This window comes from Sinocyclocheilus anshuiensis, unplaced genomic scaffold (genome assembly GCF_001515605.1).
Source record: "Sinocyclocheilus anshuiensis isolate Anshui unplaced genomic scaffold, SAMN03320099.WGS_v1.1 scaffold527, whole genome shotgun sequence".
Classification (NCBI taxonomy): Eukaryota; Metazoa; Chordata; class Actinopteri; order Cypriniformes; family Cyprinidae; genus Sinocyclocheilus; species Sinocyclocheilus anshuiensis.
Genome location: NW_015548227.1, coordinates 684,260 through 703,536, shown reverse-complemented (window position 1 = coordinate 703,536; position 19,277 = coordinate 684,260). Strand labels below are relative to the sequence as shown.

Sequence of the window (19,277 nt, the reverse complement as noted above, 5' to 3'; positions counted from 1 at the left end):
TATATATATATATATATATGTGTGTGTGTGTGTGTGTGTGTGTGTGTGTGTTTTAAATTATACAAGAAATATGTTTTGTGGGCATTTTTTGTATATTTTTTAAGGTATATTTTAAAAATATAAATATATTTTTATAAGCATTCAAAAATATTTTGTACTAAATCCAAGAAAATACATTAACGAGTTAGCAAAAAAAAAAAATAAAGTATTTTATTTCAGCTATTCAAAGGCAAAATTTCTCATTTGCATTTAGTTTAACTTGGTGGTAGAATTGAAATAAACTAAAATGGAAATAAAAAATGAATAAAGTGTATAGACATATTTAAAAAGAACAGAAATAACTAAAAATGGCACATAATAAAATTACTAAAACTTTATAACAAAACTGAACATGAAAGCAGAAAATATAATAATAAAATACAATTCAAAATATTAACTAAAACTAATAGCATCTCAAAACTAAGATAACATTAACTGTCACATTTGAAGAAAAACTCAAATGTAATTGTAGACCACTGTAAGACTGGAAATGTATTTTCATGCCAAATACATTTTGAAATATACTTTGGTATATTAGGTTTGAAACTAAATATATTTTCAATTGCAAATTTTTTTTTAAAGAGGTTCATAGAGGTTCACTGTTTACAACATATCTATCAAATATTTAAAATATATTTTGGACAGAAAAATATGTTTTTTGCCATATGGGTGTATTATTCTCATTTTTAATTTGCTATATGGATAAGGCTTTAGATATTTCCTCTCCTAAATCACAATGTAAAGGTTCCTTTTTGACTGAAGACACTAGTCTGAAAAAAAGCGGTAACTGCCAGTGCTGATTTTTTACTGTCTTTGCAGATATGTTTTATAGGTGATGTGTTTTTAATCTTGCAAAGCCTATTTGTAAGCTGAAAACGTGCTTTGTAGTTGTGGCTAGCATTAAGCAATATCAGATGCTTATGAAGGGGATGCTGCGATAGAGAGTCAGTGTTTGGCTGCCCCCTGCAGTGAGCAGGAAGCATTGCACAAGGGCAGAATGAGTTTGACCTGAGGATGGGGAAAGAAATAGTGAGCCTGATGGAGTGCAGGAAGTGTCTTTTTTAGATGACCAGTCTTGGATCAGTCTCTCTTCAACTTCCATGGTCCATTCTGTCGGTTTCTTTCAGTCTCGGCCTCTCTTCTGTCTCTCTCACCATTTACGTCTGTTGTGTCCCAATCGAAGTTTCGCAGTAACGAAAAACCTTGAGGCTTGGCAGCTGTAGAGCTCATGTTAACCTTTATGTAGCTTGAAAGTGCTTTTCAAAGACTTAGATTTCCTAGCTGTTTTATTCTGCTGCAGTATCTTTTTAGGATGTGACAAACCCAGCAGCATGTGGCAACATTCAGCGATTTGAATGATTGCGTACAAAGCCATCGCATCTTTCTTTCCTTCTTTAGGGTTGTGTTTACGCGCAAACGTCCACGTTTCTCATCCGAACCCACACACGATATCGCACAAACGCAGATAGAATTGTGTTGAAATAATGTTTGGCTTTCTTCCGAGGCGTATTTGTAGCTGTGGGTGGGGGATGCGCTCGCCCTTATTGTTCTTCTCTGGGGACGAGCCACTTCTGTCATCCTCAGCAGCAACATCTGCATCACTCTATCGATCAGCTCCACAAATCGGAGGGCAGAGAGCGAAAAAAAGACAAAAAGAGTGAAGCTGAGGGATATAGAACGCTTGTTAAAAAAGAAAAGAGAGAGGAGCAGGGATGCTGGGAATTGTTTGTCTTGTTCAGAGACGTTAGGCTGAATGAACTCGACTGTCGGTCGTCCTTGATTTACACACGCTGTGGATAGATGACGTGTCTCCAAACACAGCAGGCTGTTATCGCTAAAGCAGCCTTTAATTTCCAGCAGCTCACAGTATGATAAAGAAAAGTCATGCGCATATGTTCAAAATGATTAACCTGTACATGATGCTTATGAACTTGGCCTGTTCTGAAAGCCATTGACTGGATGCTTTTTTCCTGCAGGAAACACCAGTGCTTGCAATGTAGAAAAAAATGCAATTCACTGTGCATCATCACTGTCAGTTAGATTTTGAAAGCCGTTTGCACAAAATACATTGTTGCTTTCAAGATCAGGAAAATGCAACAGAATGGAGGTGTGATGCATCATGCTTTTAACTTGACATTCAATTAAAAAACATGGCATTTATGGCTCAACATGTTGGGGGAAAATGGCAAGCTGTGTCATAAATATAAAAATGACCTATTAACTACCGTTCAAAAGTTTGGTGTCGGAAAGATTTTGTATTGTTTTTGAAAGAAGTCTCTTCTGCTCACCAAGGCTGCATTTGCTTGATCAAAAATACAGTAAAAACAGTAAATATTATTACAATTTAAAATAACATTTTACATTTGAATATATTTGAAAATGTAATTTATTACTGTGATGCAATGCTGAATTTTCACCATCATTACTCCAGTTGTCAGTGTCACATGACACAGTGTCACCTTCAGGAAATCATTCTAATATGCTGATTTGCTGCTCAAGAAACATTTATTATCATTATCAGTGTTGAAAACTGCTTAATGTTATTGTGGAAACTGATCCTTTTTTTTCAGGACTTTTCAAAGAATAGAAAGATCAGTATTTAAGTAAAAATAAAAATTGAAATAGGAATATTTTGTAACATTATCAGTGTGTTTACTATGACTTTTGATCATAGGGATGTAACGATTCGCTCAATCTACGATGCGATGCGATTCACAATACTTTGATTTCATGATACGATTTTCTCACATTTTTTTAACACAATGTGATTTAAGACAAATTATAAATGAAAAGGTGTTCTTTTATTATTTCTCAGACAAAATGTTGCACATTTCTTTGTGAAACTGAAATATGTCAGTTAACAAAACTAAATTGAAATTTTAAAACAAATCCCAAATCAAATATATAAATGATACAAATAAAATAAATCTCTTTATTGCTCTTTTAAAATGCTTTCCTTGTGCTCTTTCCATTTAAAATTAAAGGCAAGTGCTGTATTTTAATCACAATCCAAACAAAGATACATACATGCAGCATGAGCAGTTTTTAATTGAAATTCGAAGCAAAAAACAGCTTTGTGAAACTATACTACATAAAACATCTGCACGAAACAAAAACAGAAAACGGGCTGCAGTGAGAATGCCAATTCACTCTCTGACAGCAGGTGGCGCTTATGGAACAGCAGCGATACAGTGTTTCCTTGGTTACCGCTGTGATGAAAGCAGCAGTGCATTTAAAATGCTACTTTAATATGCATTATACAGAGGTCGTTACATCTCTATTAATGCGTCCTTGCTGAATAAAATTATTAATTTCTTCTTCTTAAGTAAATAAACAAACAAATTACTCACCCTAAACTTTTAAATGGTAATGTATATTTTTTTTATGTTTCACAGAAGAAAAAAAGTCATAAATGTTTGGAACAACAAATGATGCCAGAATTTTCATTTTTGGGTGAACCTCTTTAAAATCTTTTTAAAGAACAGGACAAACAGACTCATTCAGTGTGAACAGTAACAGTGAGTGGGAGATTCTTAAGCCTCGTTCAGACTGTCAGCCCAAATCCGATTTTTGTGCAAATCCGATTGAAATCCGATCATATTTAGTCTGAACGGCAATGAGCTACATGAAATCAGATTTTTGCAAATCTGTTTCGAGTTACATTCATATGTGGTTTGAAATCCTATTCAAATCGGATTTCTGGAAATGGGTTTCAGTCGGACTGCTCAGATCGGATTTGCGTAGCTTTTTCACCTCACGCCACGTAAAAAGTAAACATGTCAGACGTTGCTTGTAGAAAACATGATGAACGTACTTGCAGAAACAAGGTTGTGTTGTTGCGAATAGCAAGTCAAGTGGAAAATGACAATATACTGCAAGTCTACCCATCTCTTAGAGTTTTGAGACCGGCGGAGACGGCAGCGCGGAATAATGCCGCGCATGCAGCTTCCTACCTTTCTGCCTCATAAAACGTAATCTTGTTATCCCTTATTATAATCCAACGCGACAGCAACATGTCATCATGTTATTGAGTAAGAAGTTATTGTTGTTTTTAGCGTAGACATACCAATAGCGTAGAAACCAATGCAGATATTAAGCAAAACTGAACATATTGAACAAAAATCGGATTTGGGCCGACAGTCTGAACAAGGTTTTAAACTTTACTCAAACTTTGTTCTTAGACTTAAAAAAGTGAAGATGATAAAGTTTATGAAGACCAAAAACTGATTTGGCGTACCTGGCAAATCAGGCACAAAATTAGCAAACCTACAACGGAGATTATCTCCAGAAACTGGAGGAGAAAGTTTTGGAAGCTGAAAGTTTTGAGACTGTAGTTTTGGAGCTTAGCTCAACATAACATACAGGTGAAAAAAGGCTGTTTAAGTCTAAGTGGCAGAGCGAGGATAGAAAATCATTAATTATGAAACAAAATTGTGAAATTAATTGTGAAAATGAGACTGTTTGAGAAATATCAGCGCAGTGCAGCCTTCCAAACACATTTAGCCATTTCCTAAAATTCCTGTATATTCTCAAGCAGCATTCATCCACGTCTTCTGCGCTGAAACGTATGCGCTCGGCTGCCACACAGAGAGCCAGAAGAACCAGAGAATGAAACACACAGACAAAATCATATAAATTACAGCAGTTATGGTCTATATGTTTCAATTTAATGTGCTTGTAATGATAAATTATTTTAGTTACGGTGCCCAAAGAGGACCTGAGCAGTGTCGAGGTGGCCTGGACATTAGAACAATTGCTGCTGTCAGGGGAGGCTGTGGCCATTAGTCAGTCAATTAAAGAGTAATTATAATGGTTTCTGCTTCTGTGACTTTATCTGCCAAACCTCACACAGGTGGAATAGAAATGTATTTAAAGACCAGTAAGAGAGAGATGTTTCTGAATCACATCTAGCTTCAATGGACGACAGCAGTGAAAGTTGGCCAGAAAGTTCCTTTCTCCTCCTCTCCTTAATTCATTAAGATCCCGAGGAAAGGAAGATGGATCTCCACTTGAAATGTTCTCTGTGAGAGTTTTCACATTCACATTTGCATATACTATAGGAGTCTTAAAAGTACAGTAGCAAAAACTTGTTTTCTAAGGGTCAGAAAATGATGGGAAATGCAAAGAAAAGAATTACAATTTTTTTTTGCGAACTTAAAGTTAAAGCTTAGAAGTTAAAGCAAGTTAAAGACCCGAAAATTTCATCATTTACCCATTCTCATATTGTTATGATAGCTGTGACAGCACAACTGTTTTACTAATAATAAGAAATAATTTTTAAGCAGCATATTAGAATTATTTCTGACGGATCATGTGACACTGAAGACTGGAGTAATGATTCTGAAACTACAGCTTTGCATCACAGGAATAAATGATATTTTACAATATATTCAAATAGAAAACAGTTCATTTAAATGGTAATACTATTTCACAATATTATTGTTTTTACTGTATCTTTAAATAAATGTAGCCTTTTAATCATTTTATATACTGTATGCATATGTACAGAAAGGCCCATAAATTAAATTAATATAAGGGAATCTATTATTCCTTACCTGTACCGAACTTTTGTCTCACAGTAGGACACAAGCGCCAAACCTTCCCATCCAATAAAAGTCTCAGTCGCTGACAGAAAGCATAATGGATCTACCTGAATCCACTCACCTGCAGCGGCAGCAGAGATAATCCCATCCGCAGGTAAAAGCACACTTGCATTAGACAAATCCCCAGGTATTCTCACCGGAGCCGAACGGAGAGACGCCCGGGGCTGTTCTGTGTGCACTCAGCATCTAATAATATATGACACTCCTATTGCTCTGCTTTATAATACTCTATTATAGAGCGCAAACATATTCCACCCACAAATGTGCAAAGAGTTAGTGCATACCGAGAATAACCAATCAAATCTGAAAACTGCAACAGCAAGAGAGAGAGGGCAAGAAGTCAGTTAACTTAGTACACTATGAGTAGATTGTATTAAAGCTAGTGAAGTGATCTTAAGCTATTCGTTTTATAGTCGTTAATCACTGACTACAGTATGCATATTTCTAGATTTTAGATTTTCCCAGAGTTGGAAATGTATTTATTCAATGAAGGAAGCATATGTGAAGCATTTATGTCGCAATAAATAGTTTTAAACAGTAGTATGCGGCACTGCATTGGTGTCAACTCACATTAAATGTTTACTTCTGGCTTGATGGTGTACCATGATGGTGGCTAAACAAACTAAGAGTTACAGGATTAGTTTTGAGTTGACAAAACCAAACCAGTCCAATCCGGCTTTGTTGGTACCATGATGCTGACCATCAACGTTCTCTGTCAGCTCAGGCTTTGATACTGAGTTTATGAAGCATGTGCACATGAAAGTGTGACATCAGTAATGAACAGCCAATCACATGCCTTGAAACTCTGATTCACTACCACAGATTAAAAGATTGAAAAATGTGAAGAATTTAAACACATTTACACAGCAAGATAAAACGATCTATCCATGAAAGAGGACAACTTAAAGAAAACATCTTGCCATATCAGTGCATGTAAAAGTTGTAAAGTTAGTTTATATAGCTGATAATATTTAATATATAATATATTAAAAACATATGTAAAAACAAATCTAAGCTCATATGTAGTCAAGTTTAAAGATATTGTTTCTAAAACTTATTTATATTGCTTATCTTTATATATTTATATTCATTTAAAATAAAAGCGTAATAATTACTTTTAAACTAAACTGGCTCGTTATGGATTAAGGGTATAATAATTATAAAAAATCATTATAATAAATAATCATATCTAAAAGCCAGATGATTTTATGTTTACAAATGTTTTACTATGTAGTGTCCTTTAATTTGGAGCAAGAGAAACTGGGGGAGTGACTTTGTGTCAGAGATGTGTCACTTTGTGTCAAAGCTGATTGGTCAAATTTCGGTTTGAGATCTCTAAATCAGAACATAACCTGCCCCAGAGCAGGTTAGCCATGTAGCATAAGATACTATGTTGATGAACACCGATTAGAGCTACTTTCATGGTCCCAAAACCCAGATTTGGCGTAAAACAGAAACTTACCTGGCTAGCCAGCTAAACTGGCTTCATGGTACAGGCCCTAGGTTTGCATTTTTCTTTTACTTTTATATTATTATTTTTTATGACGACTTTGCCTTTTTTTCATTTATGTATTTTTTTATTGAGCATTTGACTTTTATTTTATTTTATTTTATTGAGCATTTGCCTTTTTATACATTTTTTTTTAGCATTTGCCCTTTTATTTATTTTATTTAATTTTAACTTAATTTTATTTAGGTTATTGAGCATTTGCCCTTTATATTGTTTTATTTTATTCTGTTTTGTGACTGGAAGTGGAAGAAACAGTCCTAGCATGCATAGTACTGTTCACAGTAATCATACTACTCTTATTATATGTGCAGTTTATAATTTAGTAGAATGCTGTTCTGATATCCTTATGTCCTTCAGCTTGACTCTCCATCTCATAAACAGCGTTAACACACACACACACACGCACAAACATATTGCGGTCACTTCTTATTCTGCTCGTCATCTAGCCATGCTAATGAGTTTATTTGAAACATTTTCACTCATCCAGTATTCACACACACCCCTCGAACACACAAGCATGCACACACCCGTGAGACTCCACTGGAGCGAACAACTTTTTCTCAAGGGCAAATGCAGAAATTAAGCAGAGCTAGACAGTGGCAGCATCTATACTGAATGGCGCAGGTGTGTGTGTGTCCACCAGGTGTGTGAGATGTAGGCATGTTTCTCAAGGCAGAAGAGCACTCCAGAATCTGCCCCCGTCTCCACGGGATTCCCTATTATTGCCAGAGACACAAATAGCCTTTGAATTGTGGGTAACAGGTGTCCGGAAGTCACAAACAAATTATTTGTACGTCTAGAGGAGAGTCGTACAGAACACGCCGTTTGTTTGGACAAAGCCAGCTGAGCGTCTGCGCGTCTCCCAACCTTTTTTGTGGCTTTCATCAACAGCCGCCTCATCTTCACTAATGAGGCGTAATCTTAATAGCGTGTCGCCCCCTATGAGACGGGCGCCGTGCCATTCTGACGGGCTGACACGGGTGGAAGGTGTCATTGGCTTAACGAGGGGTGTAAATCTGACACAGCGGGACCAAAAAAGGTGCTTTATTGGCCCGTGGTGACACACACACACTCTTTCATTGAAGAGGAGCCGAGAGACAAAGAGAGGGAACGTTTAAAACTGCCTCCAGTGAAAGAGCCTCTTGTGTTTGGGCTTGTCTCACCCAGCTGCGGGGCTGTGACAGCTGTAAACGCAATGAGACATTCAGCGGATTTGGCCGCGTCTTCCACCGGAGAGGCCCCACACGGCACTCTCAGACGCCGGAACTGCTCTCCCACCTGTGGTGGTGCCCACCTGCACACAAATTATACGATAAGTTATAGTTCTGGTAGAAGTGTGAAAGTTAAGTCTTAGATTGTTGCAGGTGAGCTAGTCCCACCCATGGAGCAGCCGCGTCTGACCAAACTATTACTACGCAGATTCCTGGAGAATAAGCCATGGGCTTTTATTTCTTAACGTCTGTAAAATCAAAAGCAGTTTATTAATATTAATACATACTATATTAACAATAAAAATTTTTATAATATTATTAAATAATGTTATTTGTGTTGATATTAAAGAATTTATTTGTTTCATATTTATTACTATTTTTTACGTTCTTATTTTTTTGTTTAGTTTTTAATACGTTTCATATTTTTATTTTTTATATTTATTAAAAACAATATTAATATCTTACAATATTAATATATAATAATATTAATATATTAACAATATTAAATCTACATACATTTTCTAAGCATTATATATAATGCATATTTATATCTATGTATAATATACTGTATATATTTATACAAACGTTCACCAAGATGCCGCACCCTAATTTAAATGAATTGTTTATACACAAGTCTACACTACTCATAAAAATGCTTTTTGTCCTTGCTTTTTGACTTTCTTGGCTAGAATAAGTGTCCCAGACGTCAATAGTCTGTTTCTGTGAGCGTAGGTGAGTATTAAGGGGGTTGAGGAGAGAAAAGGCACTCTGAAAGTGGCCTCCTGCCGAATGGGGATGAATCCAGGAAAATGGGGGTCAAAAGCATGTGAACCATGAGTGACTGCTGGGATGCTGCAGCGGTCATTGATATGCATGTCTCTGCTGGTATTTGTGGTGAGGGTTTGGAATGAGGTGAGAGCAGATGATCCAGCCCTCGACTGATGCAGTATTTATAAGTCAGAGCCTCCCCAAATGAGCATTTGGACAAAGAGGAAGTACTCACTCTCTCTCTTTCTCTCTCTTCCACTGCGAGTGCTATTTATCTCGCTGGTCTCTGATAAATGGTGGATCTGTATGTACCTCATTCATTGGTGTAGCTCTCGTTGTCTCGCTGCGTCAGCCTTTTCTACAGCTCCACCACAGCGCTCTCTAAACTATTCATGAATTGCTCATCAAACACCGTTAAATCTAGATAAACCCTTAAGGAAAAGGTTTGTGCGCTGACAGCTGCGCCAAACTTCGGATGCCAGATTTCCAGTACTAAATTGGGAATGTCTATCAGTTTGCCTGAGGAGAAAAAGCAGTAATGTCCAGAGTTTTGCTTGACAGCTGGCTGTAGCATATGAGAAATATGTATCGTTGTTGGATTTGTTTTGGGATTGAAGAGATTTGTTTGGATGTGCTCAGTCTTAGAGACACATGTCACCCTAAAGCTCCTGTTTATCCTCGTCAGCTGTTCATCTGATGGTCCCATTTCACAAATGCACATTGATTTTGCCCAGTCAGTTCTGAGTATGCAGACACACTCACAATCATCTCCTACTATGGTTTAACTGATATTTTCTAATTATATTCACACTTTTCTGCTTAATTTGTTAGCATTTAATATCTTAATCCGTAAGGAAACTATGTATTCGCAGGCAGAATAACTTACTTAAATCAGTGGACTCAAATTTTACATTGGATATAAAGTGGCAACCCAACATTAAAAAAATGAATTTATTTAAATGAATAATATATGATTAAAAATAAATAATTGTTACAATCAATAATTATCTGCACAAAACAAATTGTGGTCTATTATAGTCCATTGTTTATCTGTCCTCACTGCAAGTTGTAACTGCAAGCTGTATTCAGCGTAGTCTGGGTCATTTTTGTTTTCTTTTATTTTGTACAATTTTGTGTATGGTTTTTGATGACAATAACATGTCGCACAACCCGTCCCCGTTTCCGTCTGACCAGGGACTAACATATTGTAGAGTTTGACTCCGTTTTGCATTGTGACTGACTGGTTGAGAGTTTTTGTTTGTATTGTTAATATAAGTTATGTAATATTTTATTTGGTAGTCATTCAACAATTTTACTTGTTGTATTTTTTAGAGCCCGACCGATATGGGTTTTTTGGGGCTGATACCGATATTAGGTATCGATATATCGGCCGATATTCTTTGTGTATATTATAGTACAGTACCAATCAAAAGTTTGGACACTTTCCCATTCATGTGTCCAAACATTTGACTGGTACTATATATAGAATACAGTATATACATAAACAGAATATATATACATAAACACATTTTTTGCAATGATCACTCAAATGTGGTGATCAAACATTTATAATGACGTGACAAAGATATGTAATGATGGAGGCAGGGCATTTAACAATTTAACAATAAACTTTATTATCCAAAATGAGTCTGACATCAGTGCACTGAACAGTAAAGTTGAAGTTTATTCAACTTTAATTAAATTCAGTTCCATTCAACTTTATTCCATTGAAGTTTATTTCACTTTGGAACATTTATTCACGGATTTGCGCTACTGTCTTCACACACAGACAAAACTTACTAGAGAAGTGTGAAGTGTGACATAATATACCTCTGTAAATAAATATCAATTCACGTCTCGCGCACTTTAATGCCCTTTGAATGTAATGTGTATGTTCCCTTGGAACTGGAATCATGGCGGAATATCATGTGAAGTCCACTTGGCAGGGCACTTACGGTTGAATAAGCCAACGCTTGAATGCTGCTGTCTGAACAAGAGACCTCTTTACTGAAGTGAAAGTGTTGGCTGGTGTCACTATCTCGCGAACGCGCCGGCGGATCTCCACCAAATTCGGGGGATCCCTTCAGCTCGAAAAGCCCTCTCGAACGCAACCCTCCGCGCGTCGGTAGCCCCCCGGGATCGCTAGATCGGTCAGCACCGGACCGCAAATTTAACCACCCGTAACTCCCGAACCCCGGGGGCTATCGACGCGGGGGTGGTCTCATTCGAAAGAGGGCCTCGAGACGTACACTCGATTCGCGTTCGAGAGGGTTCCTCGAGCTGAAGGGATTCCCCAAATTTGCCACGCCGCGCCTTTACGGAGATATGGCTGTTCAAAGTTTCAATGGTTTTCCATAGACTTATAAGATAAGCTTTAAAGCGTTTCATCCAGGTCGCCAGTAGCAAACAATGGAGCACACTCTGCTGGACAAACTAAGTAATTACACCATTTCAAGCATTTTATCTGCGTTATATGTTCTGTAAAAAAAAGTTCATATTGGCAGCATATTGGCGGCATATTCGCCGATACCGATATATCGGCGACAGGCTCATATCGGCTAAACGATATATCGGTCGGGCTCTAGTATTTTTATTATATAAGCAATTAGATGTAGCTTGAAAGAAAGCAATCAGTTAAATAATAAAACAATTGCATGAATCTAATAATAATAATATTGGCAGGTATCACTATTATTATTAATAATCAGATAGTTTATGTCATAAAAATATTTGTTGATCTTCAAACAGTAAAAAATGTCCACCTATTTCAACCTAAAAACATAATTCAGTTGCTGCCTTAAATTTTTTATGCATAATCAAATACTTTTTTCAAGTCATTTTAACTAATAAACTGACTTGAGTTCAATATTGTATAATTTAAAAAAAAAAAAGTGAACTTGAAAATTGGGTAAATAATTTTGATGAGTTATTGGAAAAACATGTTGCCATGACCTATTGATCACTGTAAACCTTTTTCTGTCCTTTTCTCTCTTTTTTTATCTTGCCTTTTTTTGTCTGTCATTTTTACGAGTATTTCTCCTTGAATGTTGGTGTCGGGTCAACATCAGTTCCCAGATGCTGGTGTATGAGGTGTGTGTGTGTTGTAGACTGTACAGTATGGGTCAATGGGCTGCAGTGACAGAACAGTGCTGCCCATCATATCTCCACATGTCTGAATGAGAGCTGATCCATTGCCATTTATTGATGGGAACAATATGAGACACTAGAATGACTAAAGCTACAGAACACTCCTTCCTCTCTTTCTTTCTCTTTCTCTTTCTCTTGCTCTTATTTTCTTTTTTATCTCAGCCTCTCTCACTGGAGAACCATCGGTGTCAAGAGGATAGACAGAATATTAAAAGAGTATTATGAAGACGAGTGGAAAGTACATAGAGCGACCTCAAAAGTATTTGGACTCCTAAAAATGTCAATGTCATTGCTTTAGATTTCTCCAGGTATTATAAGGCTCAATTATTATATATAATGCCCATTTTTCACAATTCAATCACCTCCTGATGAATAAAATTAAATCCCACCCTATTTTTATTTTATTTTATTTTATTTTATTATTATTATTATTTTTGCTTTACTGTATAGGTTTTTACTGTTTTACTTCATTGTTGTATGCCTGTATTTATGTAACACCGTGGTCCTGTGAGGCACGACATTTCGTTCCACTGTATGTCCCCACATGCAGCAGAATGACAATAAAGCTCAACTTGACTTGACTTGACTTTTATTCTTCTCGTTGAATATCTTTCACTGAAATGCTTCACATTATGGAAGTGAAATGGCCTATATGAATGCTGTTTTGTGTTGACTTTAAGCATCCAAATGCATTTTAAAGCTGCTGAACAATCTGCATGTCACACCACAGATATATTGAGACAGATATATAGAGAGAGCAAGATGAGAGGGATGAAACAAAACAAAAAAATCCAACGCCTCTCATATCATATCAAAAGATGAATCTAATCTCACTGCAATCAGCTCTCTTGCTCTATCGCCTGTCTCTCGCATGATCGTCTGTGGCGCTCCCATCCCCTCCCCACAGGCCACGGACACTTCGCTTTGCGGTTATTAACCTGAACAGTGGGCGCATCTGAGTCTAGGTTAATAAGCTGCTGTCTTCACCTCACTCTTTGTCGGGAGAACAATGTTGTCAAGCCTCCAGAAATTGGCAATTTACAACAGAGATGGAAATGGAAGGCGAGGTACTCGTCTGTGGAATGCTTTTTATAGCCGAGCCCACCGGTGGAGCCTTGCTCTCCCACAGCCTTTTAATGATGGATATGAAATTACAGAGGTGTGAGACTGAGATGAGACAGGCATGATAATGGACAGAGACAATGTGAAGGAAGACATGGGTGCTAACTAGCAGCGAGTGTACTGTACTTTATTTAGACTGGGTTTAAAATGGGTCAGAACCAGGTAAAAAGCTAGATATGGTGTTGGTGCCAACTGGCATAGACAAGTCCTAAGAAACATCATAGTAGAGATGGCCGTTTGATGATGTAAGCATGTGGTGTGTGCGTGTATTATTTATTTATGTATTGATTCAAAAGTGATTCAAAATGTACCCTTCATTCTTCAATCTTTAATACAAGCTTAGACTACAAGTGACACCTCAGTGTTTTATTTGGTGTTTAAAAATAATTCATACTTTTGTAGTCACTTGTTTATTTTCTGATAATATGTACTTTAAAATTGGCTTAACACATATACTTTAATTTAATTAATTTATTTAATCTAATTAAGGTGATTTAATTAGTGTCTTAGGACACTAAGAGAAGGTAATTTTATTTATTTATTTATTTTAATTTTAGTTTAGTTCTAAATTTTACCATAAATTTAGAATAAATTTAAGTGCTAACTTAAGTACATTTATGTTTACATTTATGCATTTAGCAGACACTTACAATATATACAAGTATATACAATACCAGGTTTATTTGACAGTGAATCATGATGAATTATTTTATTTTATTTTATTTTCTCTTTTTAAAAGAAATGTTTGCTCTGATTATAAGGCATTTCTTCCCAATTTCACGTTTTGAATGTGGCACTCCATGACAAATTGGAGACCTTTAAAGCAGCTAGACAATTATAAATAGAAATGCACTGTTAATAAACATTTTTTATTAATAATTCGCTCAATCTTATGGCTTTTCTCATTTATAGTACCAGTGAAAAAGTACTAGTAAGTTTGACGCAGTTAGCAACAGGGAGGCAAACCACAGACGGCACATTTTTTTCCTCTTTAAAAGTGCAGTACAGTATTGTAATGCCCATTTCCTATCATTTGGTTCCATTTGGCACAACTGTGATGGAAATTATAATCGAAAAAGGCTTATTGTTTCAAGCGGTATATTGTGTCTCCTGCTCCTGCTGCAGTGGTTCAGCCGGGAAGTACTTGATTGAGCTGCTTTGGAGCATGTGTTGATTTTGATTGATTTTTGAAGGCACGTCCCTCTTCGTTCCAGTCGCGCAGTACGGCGCAAGGACACAACTCCGTCAGGACACAGTGAGGAAGCTACCTCTACTTAACAACAGAGTGGAGATCTGCTGCTCCTCAAAGATGCCGTGCTTCCCGCGCTGCCTTTTTGTTATACCCTGCGGTCTGGGGAAAATTAATTTGACTCCCTGTGGGTGTGGAGTTGGCTGAGAGATTGAGGAGAGCAAGAAGGAGTGTGAAGCGTCCTGTGTGTGTGGAATCATGGACAGGTAGCAGCCCGGGCCCCTGACAAACACAGATAGTCCACAGCCTCATGCTGATGTATTCATGAGGAGTCCTGCACCTCTAATAACTTCATTAACCCCGTGTAGCAACCCACCACATACTGTCCCTTCCACAGCAGATAACACACAGGAGACCATGCAAGAAAACACATCATGTGTCTCTCTCGCTCTCTCTCGTATCTGGCGGTCCTGTGCAGGAATGTGTGGTCAGATTGTGAAAATGGTCTGTGTCTTGTGTTTCACATAATAATGGAAGTGTCAACTCTGTGAGATGTTTGTGAGAAACTTTTTTTTTTTAGCTTAATAGATATAAACTGTTGATCGTCAAACGTTTTGGTTTCATTGAACATTTCTTTTGTAGATAATTTCATGCAGGTTTGCTCTAGTTTTTGCTTCATTTTTATACTTCAAGCACAAGTTAAATGTTGAAAATTAGATTTGTTTACATCACATTATAGACTGACATTCCCAACAATATATTTTAATGCAAATAGTTTTTGCTGGATTCATATGTTTTGCATAAATTCCATCCATCCAAAGTGAAGTGACATGACATGTGGCCAAGTATGGTGACCCATACAATTGCAATTCTGCATCCTCTTTGTTTGCTCAATTCAAACTGAATTCAAATTCAGGAATGAAGTTGGTTTTTAAAACACATTCTCGGTTCAGTTCTGAATCTGCCACAGCCTTGCTTTACTGCCATCAGAGGCTGTGATTAGCAATGCATCTCGATAAGACGCTTGAACACTGATGGAATCTTGTCTCCAGAAACAGCAGAAATCAAATTCTGTTCAATCAGACCCACAATTACATTAGATCACATCCAATAGCGGTGCACCGGCGGCGCATGTGCTCGTCCACATGTGTTTTTGCGTTCGGTGTTTTCCGCAGTCCTGTCACCATGGTAACGAGGTGATTGATTGATGAGTGTGATTGCTGACATTGAGGGGTGGGCAGGTGGGAGAATACATGGGGGGTGATTTGTTATCGCCTGCCACCTCTGTTATCGCTTATTAAATCAACAGGCAAGGTGAGGAGATATGAAAACAGGCAGAGAGAGGCAAGACTCCTGCAAGGATAAACAAATCAGCTCCTGTGCCATATGGAATACCAGTCCTTTAGGTGGCTAAATGCCAGCGTGACTGTACACACACCAGGAGTGTGTGTACAGTCACTCCTGTTAACACACACCTGTTAACAGGCATCAGATGCTCTGGTGGTCGAGTCAAGCATTGTGATGTTCGGATAAGACTCGGCTGAAGTCTCTTTTGTGTATGTGCAGCAGTTGCACTTCTTTATTTTAGTTAGGGATCTTTTAACCTTTATTTGGCCTTGTTCATATGGTGGTATATAATTCCAAACATGGCCAAATTTAGTTATAAGGTCCATAAATAAAACAAAACTAGTATTAATCATACTAGCACTAAAGTATTTTTCTGTAGTGTCTATAGTATGATTTGCCAAAACGTGCAGCGTATGAGCATATTTCATGTAATAGATCCTCTAATGTGCTTGACATAAGACTTTATTTAATTTCTATGATGTTTTGGACAAGCAAAGATTATTAGTGTTATTTTTTTATTTTATTTATTTTTTTATTTTGACCTGTATAGAATGATTAGGTTGCAAAGACATTCTTACAGAAATTGTATTTAAAATGCAAAATAACCATGTTCATTTTTGATATGAGAACTGGAAACCACTTGTTAAATTAAATTGAGTTACATGTTGGTTATTAAAAAAAGCAGTATTCAGTATTTAGTAAGCAGTATTTGTTGATCACTATATATAGATTAAAAGGCCAATAAATAAAACAAAAATAATACAATGCGTAAACAAAAATAAACAAACAAATAACTAAATAGTACTATTTGTACATTATTCTTTTTTTTTTACCTTCTACATATGCCAAAATGTGGAATATACTGTACATAGAGCATATTTCATTCATAAATGTGTCCCACAATGCAATGCTCTTGACATGGCCCTTAATTTCTAGTTGTACAATAAGTATTTTTTATTATAATATTTAAATTATTCAGAATACTGTACTGCACATTATTCAGCATTTAGTATTTAAGCAGTATTTGTTCATGTTCATATAATAGTATTATATTCTGAATATGACTAAATATAGGTTAAAAGGCCAATAAATAAAGCTAAAGTACTAGAACTAAAGTACTAGTATATAGTATGGTTGTGCTTGACATGGCCCTTAATTTCTAATGTGCTATTTTTAAAATCAAGTTTGTTTGTTTTTTACTTATTTTTGACTTGTTTTATTTGATTGGGTAGGTTGCCAAGATACAAGACATTTTTACACAAAATTGGATTAATGCAAAATGCAAAATATGCATATTTATATCTAAGATAAGAGCTGAATTAAATTGAGTTACTTGTTGTTTATGTGTCAATAGGTTTATCGTTGCATAATAATTTTTTTTCACTCAGTATTTCTAGAACAAATATGCAATATACTGCATGGTATTCAGCATTTAGTAAGCAGTATTTGTTTGCATTGACTGTGTCATGCGCTAACTGCTTTCATCCATTTATTATCTGTTTTCACAAGAGATCACTTGCACAAATGTTGGAACACCCTGAATTTGGCTTATTCATAACTGAAGCATCATGTCTTGCTTTTTGCTTTTACCGTTCTAATTACGCCACTAGTTCCAGAGTGTCTTTCAGGTGTAGACTAGCTTCATCAGAAAGCTCTCTCACCACCACAGTACAGATGCTTTATTTATAATAGGAATGAATAATTTGGGAACATGTGGCGAGAAGACACTTTCTAACTTACCTGAACGTTTCCCAGGTTGCTATGAGGAAAATCCAACACATTGCCAGAACGCCGTGCCTGGTATGTGCAGCTGTGCAATTTCACCCTTTGATATTGTATTATAATTGGTGTCTTTAAAAAAACAAAACACCTGCTGTAAATTAGGATAGCCCGCAAAGTTATTCCGTGATTGCATTATAATATCCTTCTATAACATGACAGCACTCAAGTGCGACTACTACAGATTTGATGTATTATGAATACATTCTAAAGCATTACAATCCCATTTATTATTCATTATACAGATATCTAAAGCTCTGCTCAAGTCCTACACGGTTAAATCGACTGACTGTGTTTAATCAAACATATGCCACCCTTTGAATAAGACAGTATTCCCAACTACATCCCTTTAAGAACACTTCTTCCCTGTCCGTATTTTCCATTTCTGTCTGGTACATTAAGTCTCTGAAACAGAAGAGGCATCCTGTCATCCAAGTGTGATAACAGAATGGTTAGCGTTCCTTTCGCCCTGCTCTCCATGTATAAATATGTATAATTCTGATAAGATTAATTGGATCGCCTAAGTACACAGAGAAGGAGAGAGAAAGAGGACGCAAAAGAGAGCTCTTGTTCGGAAATGTGCTCCGGGCCCACCTCACATTCCCCTGCTAAAGTGCTTCATTTTTTTCTGGAACAAACTGCCTTCAATTAAAAAAGAAAATGGCTTACCCAAAGGTCCCGAGGAAAAGGAGCCGAGCAAATGGCTTGAACACACTCACGATAAATAGGCCTGTTAAAATATTAAGCATTCTGAGAAGTGTTCGATACAAAATGCTCACCTGTGTCTTAATGGGGAAACATATTTCTTTGAATTTCCACTGCTAAGAAGAATTATAATCGCTCACTGTGTGGGGGAATCTGATGAAAACATTTCCAAGTCGTATTTTTTATAGCAAAATCAAAAGAAAACAAACAAAAAATAAATAAATAAACAAGAAATTGTATAATGCTTTAAGCATAATAATAATAATGGCAATTTGTTGAAGCTGTTTGCATTTTTTTGCGATATTTTGAGGACAATTAAGATTCTTAAGCTGAGTTAAAACTCCCTTTTTAGGAAGTAATGTTAATTACGGTCCAATGTGTCACGGAAATGGGTGTGTGGAGGTTGTAGACACAACAAGGCAGGTTCAGGTAGGTGAGACACACACTCGGGGTAACATTAACAATAACCGACACCAATGCTCAGACAGACAGGAACTAATATGGGGTGAATAATTAGAGGCAGACAGGTGAGCACAATGACGGTGATTAACTAATGATTAGACGGGCTAAACCAACACAAAGGGAAGAAACCACAACAAACAGTCCACAGGGGCGTTACACAATGATGATCAGACAAACCAATTGGTCTAATGGAACTATCAGTTAATTTGTGACATACAAAATCTATCTAATCTAGCTGCACTCACTCTTCCATTCCTGACCTTCACCCATGTATATTGTTTTACGTTTGGAAATTTAATTTGCCATGCATCTGTTAAATCAAAATGAAGTAATAACTTCTTTAGGTTTTATTTGACTTGGAGACTTTTTTGCAGTGACATGTTTCCTCAATCGAT

The 19,277-nt window shown here is 36.6% G+C and overlaps 1 protein-coding gene across 6 annotated transcripts in view; it reads left to right on the top strand.

Annotated features, from left to right (window-relative positions):
* The window catches only part of LOC107654440 (calmodulin-binding transcription activator 1-like), a 313,692-nt gene that overhangs the window by 178,290 nt on the left and 116,125 nt on the right, over window positions 1–19,277 (top strand). The window lies entirely within an intron of this gene.